Source organism: Petaurus breviceps, unplaced genomic scaffold (assembly GCF_028583685.1).
Source record: "Petaurus breviceps papuanus isolate PSGF00001 unplaced genomic scaffold, PetGlider_PUasm1.0 90743, whole genome shotgun sequence".
Classification (NCBI taxonomy): domain Eukaryota; kingdom Metazoa; phylum Chordata; class Mammalia; order Diprotodontia; family Petauridae; genus Petaurus; species Petaurus breviceps.
In genome coordinates this window covers 8,928,052-8,941,347 of record NW_027187332.1, presented here as the reverse complement: position 1 = coordinate 8,941,347, position 13,296 = coordinate 8,928,052, and the positions used below count along the sequence as shown (strand labels likewise).

At 37.7% G+C, this 13,296-nt stretch overlaps 1 long non-coding RNA gene across 2 annotated transcripts in view; it reads right to left on the bottom strand.

The window, feature by feature from the left end:
- Window positions 1-10,822: 10,822 nt before the first annotated feature.
- LOC138145673 (uncharacterized) overlaps window positions 10,823-13,296 on the bottom strand; it is a 253,461-nt gene continuing 250,987 nt past the window's right edge. For both annotated transcript variants that reach the window (XR_011164284.1, XR_011164285.1), the window contains one exon: window positions 10,823-11,048. This is a non-coding gene — a long non-coding RNA (uncharacterized lncRNA). The remainder of the gene's footprint in view (window positions 11,049-13,296) is intronic.

Genomic DNA, 13,296 nt, shown 5'->3' with positions numbered 1-13,296 from the left:
TTCACAATGCCTATAGAGATTACAAATATGCTGATATAATTATCCATTAGAAAATACGTCATGTTTGCCATATGAGGAAATAAACTAGAAAATTTATTAAGATACCAAAAGACTGAGTCCCAAAACCAGAAAGTGAAAGCCATCAGAGTAGTTATGACATTGGCACAGGTAGATAAAGTAGAAAGCACCCACATTTTCAAGCCTTTAAAACAGAACAGGCTACCTCAGGCAAAGGTCCTCCTCTCCCCACTCACAGCAACCACCCAGCGTCCTGGAAGAGCGCTCCCAGCAGCTCCGGCCCCTGGCAGTCCTCAGCAGGAGTCCTTAGCAGAAAGTCCTTAGCAGTTCTAACTCAAAAAAGGGCTTCGCGCTGCCACTGCCTCTGCTGCTGCCGCTGTCACCACCACCGCCAGCCACCGAAGGAACGCTAGCTTGGCTTCCGCTTCCTCTTGCTCCGCCCCTTCCTGCTACGTCAGCAAGTCCAACAGGGCATGGAAGATCTTTAAATCCCATAACCCTTACAGGGTACTGTCTGACCAATACACAAGATTTCTGAAGGACAAGAAGAAACCAAAGGCATGAAAAAGACTCAAGCCTTGTTAATATCCCCCAAAAGGTGACTGAAAGTACATCAATAACTACCAATCTATATTCCTTCTCTTCCATCTATATCAAATTAATCACCTCTATATGAATTGAAGGCAGCTTCAATGGGGGTTGCAGTAGAGAACAAACAAGCTTTTGTAAGCAGTATTCAATAATTTACCACATCTCACAGCTGACTCATCCTTATCTCACAAATGACTAAAAGATATAAGTGATAATATCTCTTCCCATTGTGCTTATAGTTTGTTGATTTCAACAAAACATTTAACTTGGTAGGACAAAATGCTGCTTTACAGGTTCCTTTATTTTAAGCTATCTCCCATCTATATGTCCAGATTATTTAGGATTCCTCAGAAGATATAAAAACAGAAACAACCCAGTCCAATAACCCTCTGATAATAAATATTGGGTGAGGCATGAAACAGAGATGTTTTCTAGCCAAAAATATAAACCCCTGTGATGGAGGAGATTTGATGCAGAGTATAGGTCAAGAGGTGATTCTTCTGAATAGTGAGCTCCTGGAGATACTCCTGTTGGTGGACAATATTATGTTGATTACGTTGAGTCCAAAGACATTTCATAGCCTCCTGAAAGAGATCTGTAACCATTCAAAGGAGTGTGTCCTATCCATCCACACAAGAAAGATCAAATGGATGAAGAGTATCTAAATGGAAATCTATAAAGTTTTTCCAACAAAATGTATATCTGGGAGAGACAGTACAGATGGACAGTGGGCTATCCTCAGGGTTGAAAAGGAAGAGGATAATAGGTTCATTGTTTTCAGGAAACTGTGAAGCACTTTTATTGACCCTAGGTTTCCCATAACAGAAAAGGCTTATCTTCTCAAAAAAAATTACTAGCATTTCTGAATAGCATTGAGACCTAAGACACAACTGCTTGCAGAGAGCTAAAGGCAAGCATTAGGCCAATGGAAAAGCTTATGGTGGGGTATAAGGAGGCTACAACATGGAACCAATGACAAGGTCCAAAAAGAACAGAAGTAATTGATGTCACCAAAGAATTTTGTGACAGAAATGTGGTGGGTGAAAAATGAATGACTGAGGAAACAAAGAAATGCATGTCAACTGCATAATAAATTTTGACTAGACCTCCTCAGACTAGGATTGAACCCTGAATACAGAGGAGATAGACTTTTATACATTAAAAACAATTAATTGAATAAAATCGATTAGTTAAAAGAAAACAATTAACCAGGATGCAAAATTAGGTCATCTGATTTCTAACTGCAAGAAAAAATTAAAGACTTGCAAAGTTGGGAGGAGGAGAGCAAACAAGTGCAATTCCTTGAAATCAGAAAGAAGTATCCTACTTCCCCCAAGTGTCTGTATTCAATCAAAGGAACATGGAAAGAACTGATTGATCATCATGGGGCTAGTTTTCAAATAAGACATATGGGTTGTTTGAGATGTATAATTGTGAGAAAACTCCTAGCATCAATCTTTGGATCTGACTAGGTTTCTGGTCAGCATAACCAGGTCCTTAGTTAAGGGTTTTTAAGTAGCAGGTAAGGTGGTCCAGCTTCCCAGCCACGGAGGGCTAGGTTTAAACAATGCTATCACATTTTCTCATAATTCCCGCAATTGAACAAAGCTTTCTCACAAGACAGAAATTAGCCAGACTCATAATTGAATAGAAAGGGAAATGAGCTAGCTCCAAAACTGAGTCACAAGATGGAGTCACTGTGTTTCACTCAATTCCCACTAACACTTGGTATTCTAGTTTCCCCAGAAGGAGAAGATGGGCTACTCACAGAGACATGTAGACAGCTAGAGTGCTCCTTGAAATGTTAGGAGAAAATCAAGAAGGTCTTCAGCATGTTAGGTGGATTCTTTGTGATGAACTTTCAGGAAGTCATGTGTGCATGGGTTACAATCTGCAGCATTCAAGGGAATTGCAGACAGTATAAGATCACAGAGCCATCTGAGAGAGTACCACTGCCTTACACTGTTAGATGACTTTGGCTGCCTCTAGGACCACCCTAGGGGTTTCACATCAAAACTGGGATGTGCTTGGGGACTTAAAGTTACTGTTACAACAAAAATCTCTGGATCATTTTCGGGCATTTTCCCCTAGATTTTTGTGGGTTAAGAATTGGACCAGGTTCAGAAAATTCCTCCACTGGTAGTTGTATATTTCCTAAGATTCAAGTTATCCTTTGAGTCTATAAAATTAGGGTATAGATTGAAGAAACCCCTTTTACTTTAAATATAAAATTTAAAATGGGGCAGGGCATTTTGTGGGAGGAGGGAGGATAGTTATGACTACCTAAGAGCAGGGATTCAGTATGCTCTGACATGGGAATATTAATTCTCCATTCCTTGACATAGATATGGAAAGAACATCAATATCATCATCATAACTAACATGTATAAAGTACCTTAAAATTTACAAAGCATATATACATTTATGTATGTGTATATGTTTGTATATGTACATATATATGTATATATTGTTATTTAATTATTTCAGTCATGTCCGATTCTTCATGACCCCATTTGGGTTTTTTGGGCAAAGATGCTGGACTGGTTTTCTAGTTCCTTCTCCAGTTCATTTTGTAGATCAGGTAACTGAGGCAAACAGGGTTAAGTGACTTGCCCGGGGTTACACATCTAGGAAGCATCTGAGGCCAAATTTGAACTCAGGTCCTATTGACTCTAGACCTAGTACCCTATCCACTGTTCCACCTAGCTGTCCATATATGTATGTGCATATGTGTGTATGTATAAAATAATTATGTAAAATAATCCCTTTTATATAATCCCAATATATGACAATTATATATATATGTGTGTGTGTGTGTGTGTGTGTGTGTGTGTGTGTGTGTGTATACACACACATATTTTACCTTTTGGAAGGCAATTGGGGTTAAGTGACTTGCCCAGAGTCCCACAGTGAGTAAGTGTTAAGTGTCTGAGGCCGGATTTGAACTCAGGTCCTCCTGACTCCAGGGCTGGTGTTCTGTTCACTGTGCCACCTAGCCGCCCCTATACACACATACATAATCTCATTTGATTTTCACAAACAACTCTGAGAGGTAGGTGCTATTATTATCCCCATTCTACAAATGAGGAAATTGAGGCTGTGAGGGGTTAAATGAATTGTCCAGGATCACACAGAGAAAGTCTGAGGTCAAATTTAAACTCAGGGTTTCCTGACTCCAAGTCTAACTTTCCGACAACTACTAGCCCTAGGATCCAGCCACATAAGTAAACACTACAGATTCCAGGAATTCCTTTGGTTCAATCAATCAATTAATCAACAAGTATTTATTAAATACCTGCAGTGCATGAGGCACATTGAAAAAAAAATTGTAACAAACATGCAGAATCGAACAAAGAAAATTCTCACATTGGCCGTGTCCAAAAATGTGTGTCTTATTGTACATCCTGAATCCATCATCTCTCTGTCAGGAGATGGCTAGCACAGATCATGACCAGTCATATAGAAACATGGTTGGTGTCTGTGCTTTTCCAAAGGAAGTTTCCCATGCCTGAAATGCTCTTGCTCATAACCTCTATCTCTTGGAACATCTATTCTAGATAATTTCAAGGTTCAACTCAAGTGCCATTTTCAACATGGCATTTTTTGATTAGTTGCTAGTTCTCCCACTTCCTATCACTTTGTATTCATTTTGCCTATTTCCTATATTTATTTATCTGTGAATCTGTTGTGTCCCACTAGTAGAATATAAGCTCCTTGGTATAGGGATTATCTTGCTTTTGCATTTGCATTTCTACTACCTAGCATAGTGACTGGCACATAGTAGTTGCTTAATAAATTCTAATTAATTGATTTAGTATCCACAATATTGTGCTATAATAACTGAGCACATCTCATAATTTACAAGAATACAGAAAACCCTTATTAAGTGTCTACTGAGGTCAGAAGACTTTGTCCAAAATGATTTGTGGTCGTAGAATTGTGGGAATTGCAGAATATAAATTGGAAGGAACTCCATGGGCCATGTGGTACTTGAACAGGTTTCCTTTCAATGAAAGCCTTGAATCCAGCCTCTGCTTAAAGACCTCCATAGCTGGAAAACCCACTGTCTCCTGAAAGATTGAACTTTAGCATAGCTTCAAGTGTTAGCAAGAGTTTCCTTATATTTGCCCCCGAATCTACCCTCCTAAAAACCGTAACAATTGGTCCTAATTCTGCATTCTGGGGCAAAACAGAATGAATCTAATCCCTTTTCCACATGACAGCTTTTCAAATATTTGATGACAGAACTATAAGAAGACCATAGTAGGTTAGTACCTAGGAGAATCCAGATTTCCCACAAACATCCCAGAAAAGTTCTAAAAATGTAGCAGAAAGAACAGTGACAAAGAAAATTGAAGAAAAATAGCTTTAAACTCTTCCACCCAATTAAGGATTGTGCAAAAAGATAGAAACTCCCACAGAAAGTCAGAATGGAGGCTTCCTTCCTTCCAGGGAGGAAGGAACCAAAACAAAAGACCCTGAGTTTGAGACAAGGGGAGACCAGCACCTAGACTATCCAAAGCACAGTAGGACCAGACCAGCTCCCAAGCATCTCTGTGCTCAGGCCCAAGAGCTGTAGCACCTGCACAACCTAGTACCCAGGCAGCCCAAACCTAGCAGGAGAAAAGGCCAGGGAAGCTTCTAGGAAGCAAATCACACAGGGTCTTCCAGGACTCCTGCTGCAAGCATCAACAACACCTGTATGGGACCTGCCAGGTTTATAGCATGGGGCAGAGACAAATCTAGGTTTGGAACAGACAGAGGAACCAAGGTCAGAACCTAAAATGAACCACAATCGTACTGAGTCAAAACTTGGTCATTTCTGCACAAGTTAGGGCCTTAGTCTTAAGCACAGCATCATGTAGATTCTGCTCACATCATCGAAATAGAGGAGGAAACCACGGCCCAACCCAGAAAATGAGGCAAATTACATAAGCAAACAGAAGAAAACTTTTAACTCAATGAAGAAATAAAGGACTGAGGGAAGCAAAAGAGGAAAACCCAGAAGAAGAGAGTAACTCCATAAGAAATCCCAATATAACCTTATGTAGAAGAATATCGTAGCTATAAGAACTATGAGAATACCTGGGAGAAATGACACAAGAGATATAAAATGGAATATTAACAGAAAAAAGAGCAAGGAGAAGTAATAGCTTAGGATAGACATTGGTAAGCCTTACCTAAAAAATAAACTCCCTGAAACTTAAAATGTGCCAAATAGAAAGCAGTAACTTAAGGGGTAGCTAGGTGGTACAGTGGATAGAGTGCCAGGCCGAGGACCTAAATTCAAATGTGACTTCTTATACTTATTACCTGTGTGATCTTGGGCAAGTCATTTAATCTTGTTTGCTTCAGTTTTTTTCATCTGAAATATGAACTGGAGAAGGAACTGGCAAACCACTCTAGTATCTTTGCCAAGAAGACTCCAGATGGGAACATGAAGAATCAGATATGACTGAACAACAAAGCACTTACTAAATGCTTTATAATTAAAAAAAATAAAGCAATGATTTAATGAGACAAAAATATTAAGGCAAAATAAAGAGAAGAAGAAGAGAAAGAGTAAGATAATCATCAGACTACCTGAAAATCATGAACATTTTTTTCCTTTTTATTAACACTTAAATACACAATAAGAAAAATAAAGATATTGTAAACTTAAATACAAAAGAAAAAAAGAAAAAATAAGCATGTCGTGCACAGAAGAATGTAAGAGAGGATTCAAAATGTATGGTAATAAATTTCCATTTCAAGAAAGTCTACATAATAAACACTATGTATTGTGTCCATCTTTTCTTTTTGTCCCTGTAAGTTTTCTTTTGTTTTCTGCTGTGCACTTTTTACTTTATTCTTTTTCTCTATTCCTCCCCCCACCAAGGCTACAATTAAGCAAAAATATATCTACATATAGATATATACATACACATACATACATATATATACATACATATATAGTCACATACTTTCACTAACAAATTCTACTTCTGATCTTTGTTTTCATATTTGTGTCTATCTCTTATTTCCTTTTTCATTAATTTAATTAATCTTTAATTTTTTAAATCTATTTTTAGTTTTCAACATTCATTTCCCAAAGATTTTGAATTAAAGATTTTCTTCACATCTCTCCCCTATCCCCACCCCAAGATGGCAAGCATATAGAATACCCCTTCCCCCAATCTGTACTCTCTTATATCCCTCCAATCTCCCCCTTACTTTCTTATAGAGCAAGATGGATTTCTGTACCCCATTGCCTGTACATCTTATTTCCCTGTTGCATGTAAAAAACAATTTTTTTAACATTTGTTTTTAAAACTTTGAGTTCCAGATTCTCTCCCTTCTCCCCTCTTCACCTACCTCCACTGAGAAGACAAGCAATTCAATATAGATTATACATGTGTAGTAGTGCAAAACATTTCCATAGTAGTCATATTGTGAAAGACTAACCATATTTCCCTCCATCCTATCCCACCCCCATTTATTCTATTTTCCCCTTTCACCCTGTCCCTTTTCCAAAGTGTATACTTCTAATTACCCTCTCCCCCAATTTGCCCTCCCTTCTATCATCCCCCCTCTTATCTCCCCCCCCCCATTTTCCTATAGGGCAAGATACCCAAATGAGTGTGTATGTTATTCCTTACTTAAGCCAAATTCAATGTGAGTAAGGTCGACTCATTCCCTTTCACCTTTTTGCTCTTCCCCTCCATCTCACCTAGTTCCCCTCCTGCTTCCTTTATTTGAGACAATCTACCCCATTCTATCTCTCCCCCTCTTCTTCTCCCAATATATTCCTCTCTCACCTCTTAATTTTTTTATATCATCCCTTCACATTCAACTCACCCTGTGCCCTCTATGTATACATGTACATACACACACATACACACATATACACATACATACTATATACACACCTATACATACATATATATGTATGTGTGTATGTATGTATAATCCCTTCAACTATCCTCATACTGAGAAGTCTCATGACTTACAAATATTGTCTTTCCATGTAGAAATGTAAACAGTTCAACCTTAATAAGTTCTTTATGATTTCTCTTTCCTGTTTACCTTTTCATGCTTCTCTTGCTTCTTGTATTTGAAAGTCATATTTTTTGTTCAGCTGTTTTTTTTTTCATTAAGAATGCTTGAAAGTCCTCTATTTCATCGAATATCCATATTTTCCCATGAAGTATTATACTCAGTTTTGCTGGGTAGGCAATTCGTGGTTTTAATCCTAGCTCCTTTGGCCTCTGAAATATCATATTCCAAGCCCTTTGATCCCTTAATGTAGAAGCAGCTAGATCTTGTGTTATCCTGATTGTGTTTCCACAATAGTAAAATTGTTTCTTTTTGGCTTCTTGTAATATTTTCTCTTGACCTGGGAACTCCATAACCTTGCTAGAATATTCCTAGGAGTTTTATTTTTGGGATCTTCTTCAAGAGGCAATCAGTGAATTCTTTCAATTTCTATTTTGCCCTTTGGTTCTAGAATATCAGGGAAATTTTCCCTGATCATTTCTTAAAAGATGATGTCTAGGCTATATTTTTGATCATGGCTTTCAGGTAGTCCAATAATTTTTAAATTATCTCTCCTGAATCTATTTTCCAAGTCACCGATTTTTCCAATGAGATATTTCACATTGTCTTCTATTTTTTCATTTGTTTGGATTTGTTTTATAGTATCTTGATTTCTCATAAGTTCATTAGCTTCCATTTGCTGCAATCTAATTTTTAAGAAATTATTTTCTTCAGTGAGCTTTTGAAATTCCTTTTCCATCTGGCAAATTTGGTTTTTAAGGCAATCTTTTCCTCGCTGGCTTTTTGGACCTCTTTTGCCATTTGAGTTAGTCTATTTTTAAGGTGTTATTTTCTTCAGTCAGACTGTTGACTAGTTTTTCATGATTTTCTTGCATCATTCTCATTTCTCTTCCTAATTTTTCCTCTACTTCTCTTACTTGATTTTCAAAATCCTTCTTGAGCTCCTCCATGGCCCATGACCAGTTCATATTTTTCTTGGAGGCTTTTGATGCAGGCGTTTTGTCTTTGTTTTCTTCTTGTTTTTCTATGTTTTGATCCTCTTTGTCTCCCCAAAATGATTCTATAGTTTGATTGTGCTTCCCGTGTTTGCTCATCTTGCCAGCCAATTACTTGACTTTTGAGCTCTTTGCTACTGTAGAACTCTGCTTCCAGAGTGGAGAGTGCTGTGTCCCAAATTTCAGGGGTTTTGTGCAGCTGTTGTCAGATCTTTTTCCAGACACCTGCCTCAGAACTGTGAGGAGGATGCCCTCTCTACAGTTGCCACAAACTCTGCCACACTGGAACTCCTTACACCAAGACTGATCTTCTCTCACCTAGTTCCAGCAGAGTTCCCCACTGACCTTTTACTTTCTCTTTGGTGTTTACAGATTGAGAAGTCTGGAAACCACCACAGCTGGTGGTGGCTCACTATCCTGAAGTCTGCTCTTGCCTGTCTGTGCCCTGAGTCTGTACCAGTGTGGATCATGTGGGTCTGTGCTATGCTCCCAGCTCTGTGTGATAGAACCTTCCTGGTAGCCTGCCAGCTGCCTCCAGAGGGAGCTTTGTTTCTGTCTATCACTTTGTGGGTTCTGTAGCTCTAAAATTTGCTTAGAGTCACTTTTTTTAAGCAATTGGGGTTAAGTAACTTGCTCAAGGTTACACAGCCAGGTGTTTCTGGGTGGGTGCTAAGTGTCTGAAGCTGGATTCGATCCCAGGTCATCCCGACTCTGGGGCCGGTGCTCTTACTCACTGTGCTACCTGGACACTCCTTAGAGTCACTTTTTATAGGTATTAGGGGAGGTTGGAGTGGGAGCTCAAGCAAGTTCCTGCTTTTACTCTGCCATCTTGGCTCTGCCCCCTCATCTCTTATTTCCTATCCCTCCTAACTCCTCTACTTTACTTCTACCTGCTACCTTGCCCTCCTATTACTTGACCTACTGTCCCCTTCAAGGATCTTTCCATTATCCTGCTATTCCCATAAATCTAAACACCATCCTATTAGCCCCCACCCCCTTTAACCAATTCCCTCATTCTCCCCTCTGGAGACCCCTCCCTTATCCTCTCCCTCCTCCCTATTCCCTTGACATTTTATTTCTTTCTGAATTTAGAAGACTTTTATGCTCTTCTACATACACATATATCTTTATCTGTATGTATTGTTTCCTCTTGAACCCATTCCCAGTGAAAATAGGTTTCCTGAACTACCAGCTTTCCTCAGCCATCTAATTCTTCTGTGTTAGTACTTCTTCTTGTACCTCATTTGTATAAGAAATTACTCTTTTTAGCTGTTCCTAAATGGTTTTATATTTTTAAGCAATGTCATACTCAAGTCTTTCTTATGAACTACCCAATTACTAATAATAATCTTAGATATACATTTTACATTTCCTTATAAAAAGGTAAACAATCTTTTCTTATTGGGTCCATTGTAATCAATCTGTGGTATGTACCTTATGTTTCTATTGGCTCTTGTATTTCAAATTTTCTATTAAGTTCATTTTTTTTAACAAAATCTTAAAAAATCTGACAGTTCATTAAATGTCCATTTGGTTTTTTTTCCTTCATGATTATGCTTAGCTTTGCTGGGTATGATATTTTCAGGCAGAACCTCAGTTCTTTTTTTTCTTTGATATATGGTGCTTCAAGACCAGCAGTCTTTTAGTGTTGCCACTAGTAGGTCTCCTGTGATTCTAATTGTGGCACCACCATATTTACATTGTTTTTTTTTCTTGTTGCTTGTAATATTTTATCCTTGAGCTGCTTCAGAATTTGACTATAGTATACCTGTGGGTTTCCCTCATAGAATCACTTTCAGGTGATGCATAGTGGATTTACTTTCCTATTTCTACTTTCTCCTGTTGTTCTCATGCTTCAGAACAATTTTATTTAATTATTTCTTTTATTATTGTATCAGATTCTTTTTTTTGATCATAGCTTTCAGGTAGTCTATTTATTCTTGCTTTCTCTTCTTGATCTGTTCTCCAGATCAGTTGTTTTTCTTATGAGATGTTTCACATTCTTTTCTATTGTTTTTCAGTCTTTACATTTTGTTTTATTATTTCTTGATTTATTATAACTTTCCAGGCTTCCCCTTGCCCAAATCTGATTTTCAAGGAGTTGTTTTCTTCCTTAAGATTCTGGATCTCCTTTTCTAATTGCTTGACTTTCTTTTCATAATTTTATTTTTCTTGGATTGTTATTTTTTTTCCCTCAATTTCTCTCACTTTATTTTTAAAGTCTTTTTAAAGTTCTTCTATGGATTTTTTTTTGGCAGGTGACCATTTGATATTACTCTTTGGGGGAGAAGAGAGTTTTTTCCTTCAGTGCCCTCCTCTGAAGATGAACCTCAGTCTTCTTGACTTCTTGAATTCAGGTACTCTTGACTCCAGGGCCAGTGCTCTATTCACTGCACCATCTAGCCGTCCCTATTTAAAAAAAAAGATATATCTTTAATTTAATCATTTATTGTAAATTTATGGGTTTTTTTCCTGCATTGAAATTTTGTTGATCCAATATTGTAATGTAATCATATAATATCATATTGTAAATAAGGCATTATACATGCTTATTCCTGGCTATGCATGCTGGACTTCCTCACAATGGGCAACACTCTTGCCTGCCAACATCTGCTTGTTAAGACCTGTCAGCAGATTTGACCACTGATTGGTTATAACTTTCATTTTGTGTTTTTATTTGGAAAATAATGTAATCACTATGACTTTAATTCTGTTATAGAACAGATAAAACATGTATAAAACATTTTTCAAAATTTTCTTCTCCCCTATCCTTATGCTTCCACCACCCCCTTATTTTTATTCAAAACCCCTCACTTGTACCTGAGGCTGCTACAGCCCCCGCCATCTTTGCAGCACCCCCAGGGGGTAGTATCATCCACTTTGGGAATCTATGTTTAAGCGTATCTGGGACCTAGCCTGGAGGTGTTTACTCTTCACAGGGACCAAACCACATTCTGGGATTTTTCTTCAGATCTCCAATTGTCCCAGGAGGACCCCTGTCCTACTCCTACTCTTATTTATTTTTAGCAATCTATGTTTGCCCTGAGGCACTATGTCATCTCTTTTGGAGGGGAAAATCTTGAGAACTTCGGATTTTATGACCTACTCTGCCATCTTCCCAGAATCCTCTCATGAACAAATGTTTGGAGACAGTTCCTGTATCCCCCTTGATAGCTGTTATATCTTACCTGAATCTTCTCTTCTCCAGACTAAATATTTCCTGTTTCTTTGTCTGACATTTGTCTGGCATGGTCTCTGGCCATGCCCAAATGTATTAGAACCTTTTCTTCCTGTCCTTTTGAGTAATTATGTCTGGAAATGAAGCTCTGATTCAGATCAATTCTTATTGTTGTTCCATCATTTTAGCTGTGTCCAACTCTTTGTGACTCCATTTGGGGTTTCTTGGCAAAGATTATAAATGGTTTGCTATTTCCTTCTCCAGTTCATTTTACAGATGAAGAAACAGGCAAACAGGTTTAAATGACTTGACCAAGATCATATAGTTAGTAAGTGTCTGAGGCCAGATTCAAACTCAGGAAGATGAAGACTTCTTTACACCAGACCCAGAACTTTATCCTCTGTGCCACCTAGATGCCCCAGCTCAAGTCTACAAAACTTCAATTATTAAAAGTTTGAATTTGTACATTTAGCTACTCCTAATATTTAGGAATAAATATTTATACAAGAATCAGACTTATTTAGGTTCACATTCAACTCAAACTGTTCCTTTTCACTCCTTTTTAGTATATTAATTAGAAGGCAAAAAAAAGGAATAAGCCTGACCAATACATACCTTCAAAAGTCACTGAGTAATTTACATTTTTTTTTACCTTCAGTGAATCATAGTAATTTTGATTCAGTTTATATAGTACTGTAATAGAGATAAATGATGCTATGAAGATGATAAAATCTGACTTATTCACTTTTTTCCATATTTTTTTTAAACCAACATTGTAAAAAAGCTATCAGATAATGAAGAAACAAAGATAGTAATTCTTTAGATTCGGGGATCATTATTTGCTGCCTGAGGTTCACTGCTTTCAATTCACCAGCATGATTTAACAAACACATCTCTCAAAGTAAGGATTATTAGTTTCAGATATGATGTCAATACTTTCTGTGTTACTCTTAACATAAATTTGATTTATCACAGTCAAGTCTTTACTATGGAGGTAGCTGATTGAGAAACAGAATAAAAATGACTTTCATAAGGGGACATCCCAATAAGAAAGAAGAGTGTCCCCTTGGAAAGTGTGAAGTGATTTGGTGATCTCAACAAAACGTATTATTCAATGGAAATAAGTTTGCAACTGTCTAACATTTAGTGAGTACATCAACAACATTAGTTTCTATGCAGAAATCTGACTATGCAATTCTGTTATTTATAGCCAAATACTCTTCAAGTTTCCAAAAGATCTGAGATTTACTTGCTGTAAGAATTCCTTTCACCAATACAGATCACTACCTTTCCATATCCCAGTGTTTGAGTATGTGAGTAGCTGTGGCCAAAACTTTTCACCAGGTGGCCAAGTTGTGGTAAACGAGCACTTACACAGAATGATCCTATTGGGCTCATACTTAAGGCCATTAGCTTGAGCTTAATACTACAACTGAGCTTTGCACAACTTTTGACAACCTGGCGTCATGACCATGTTGG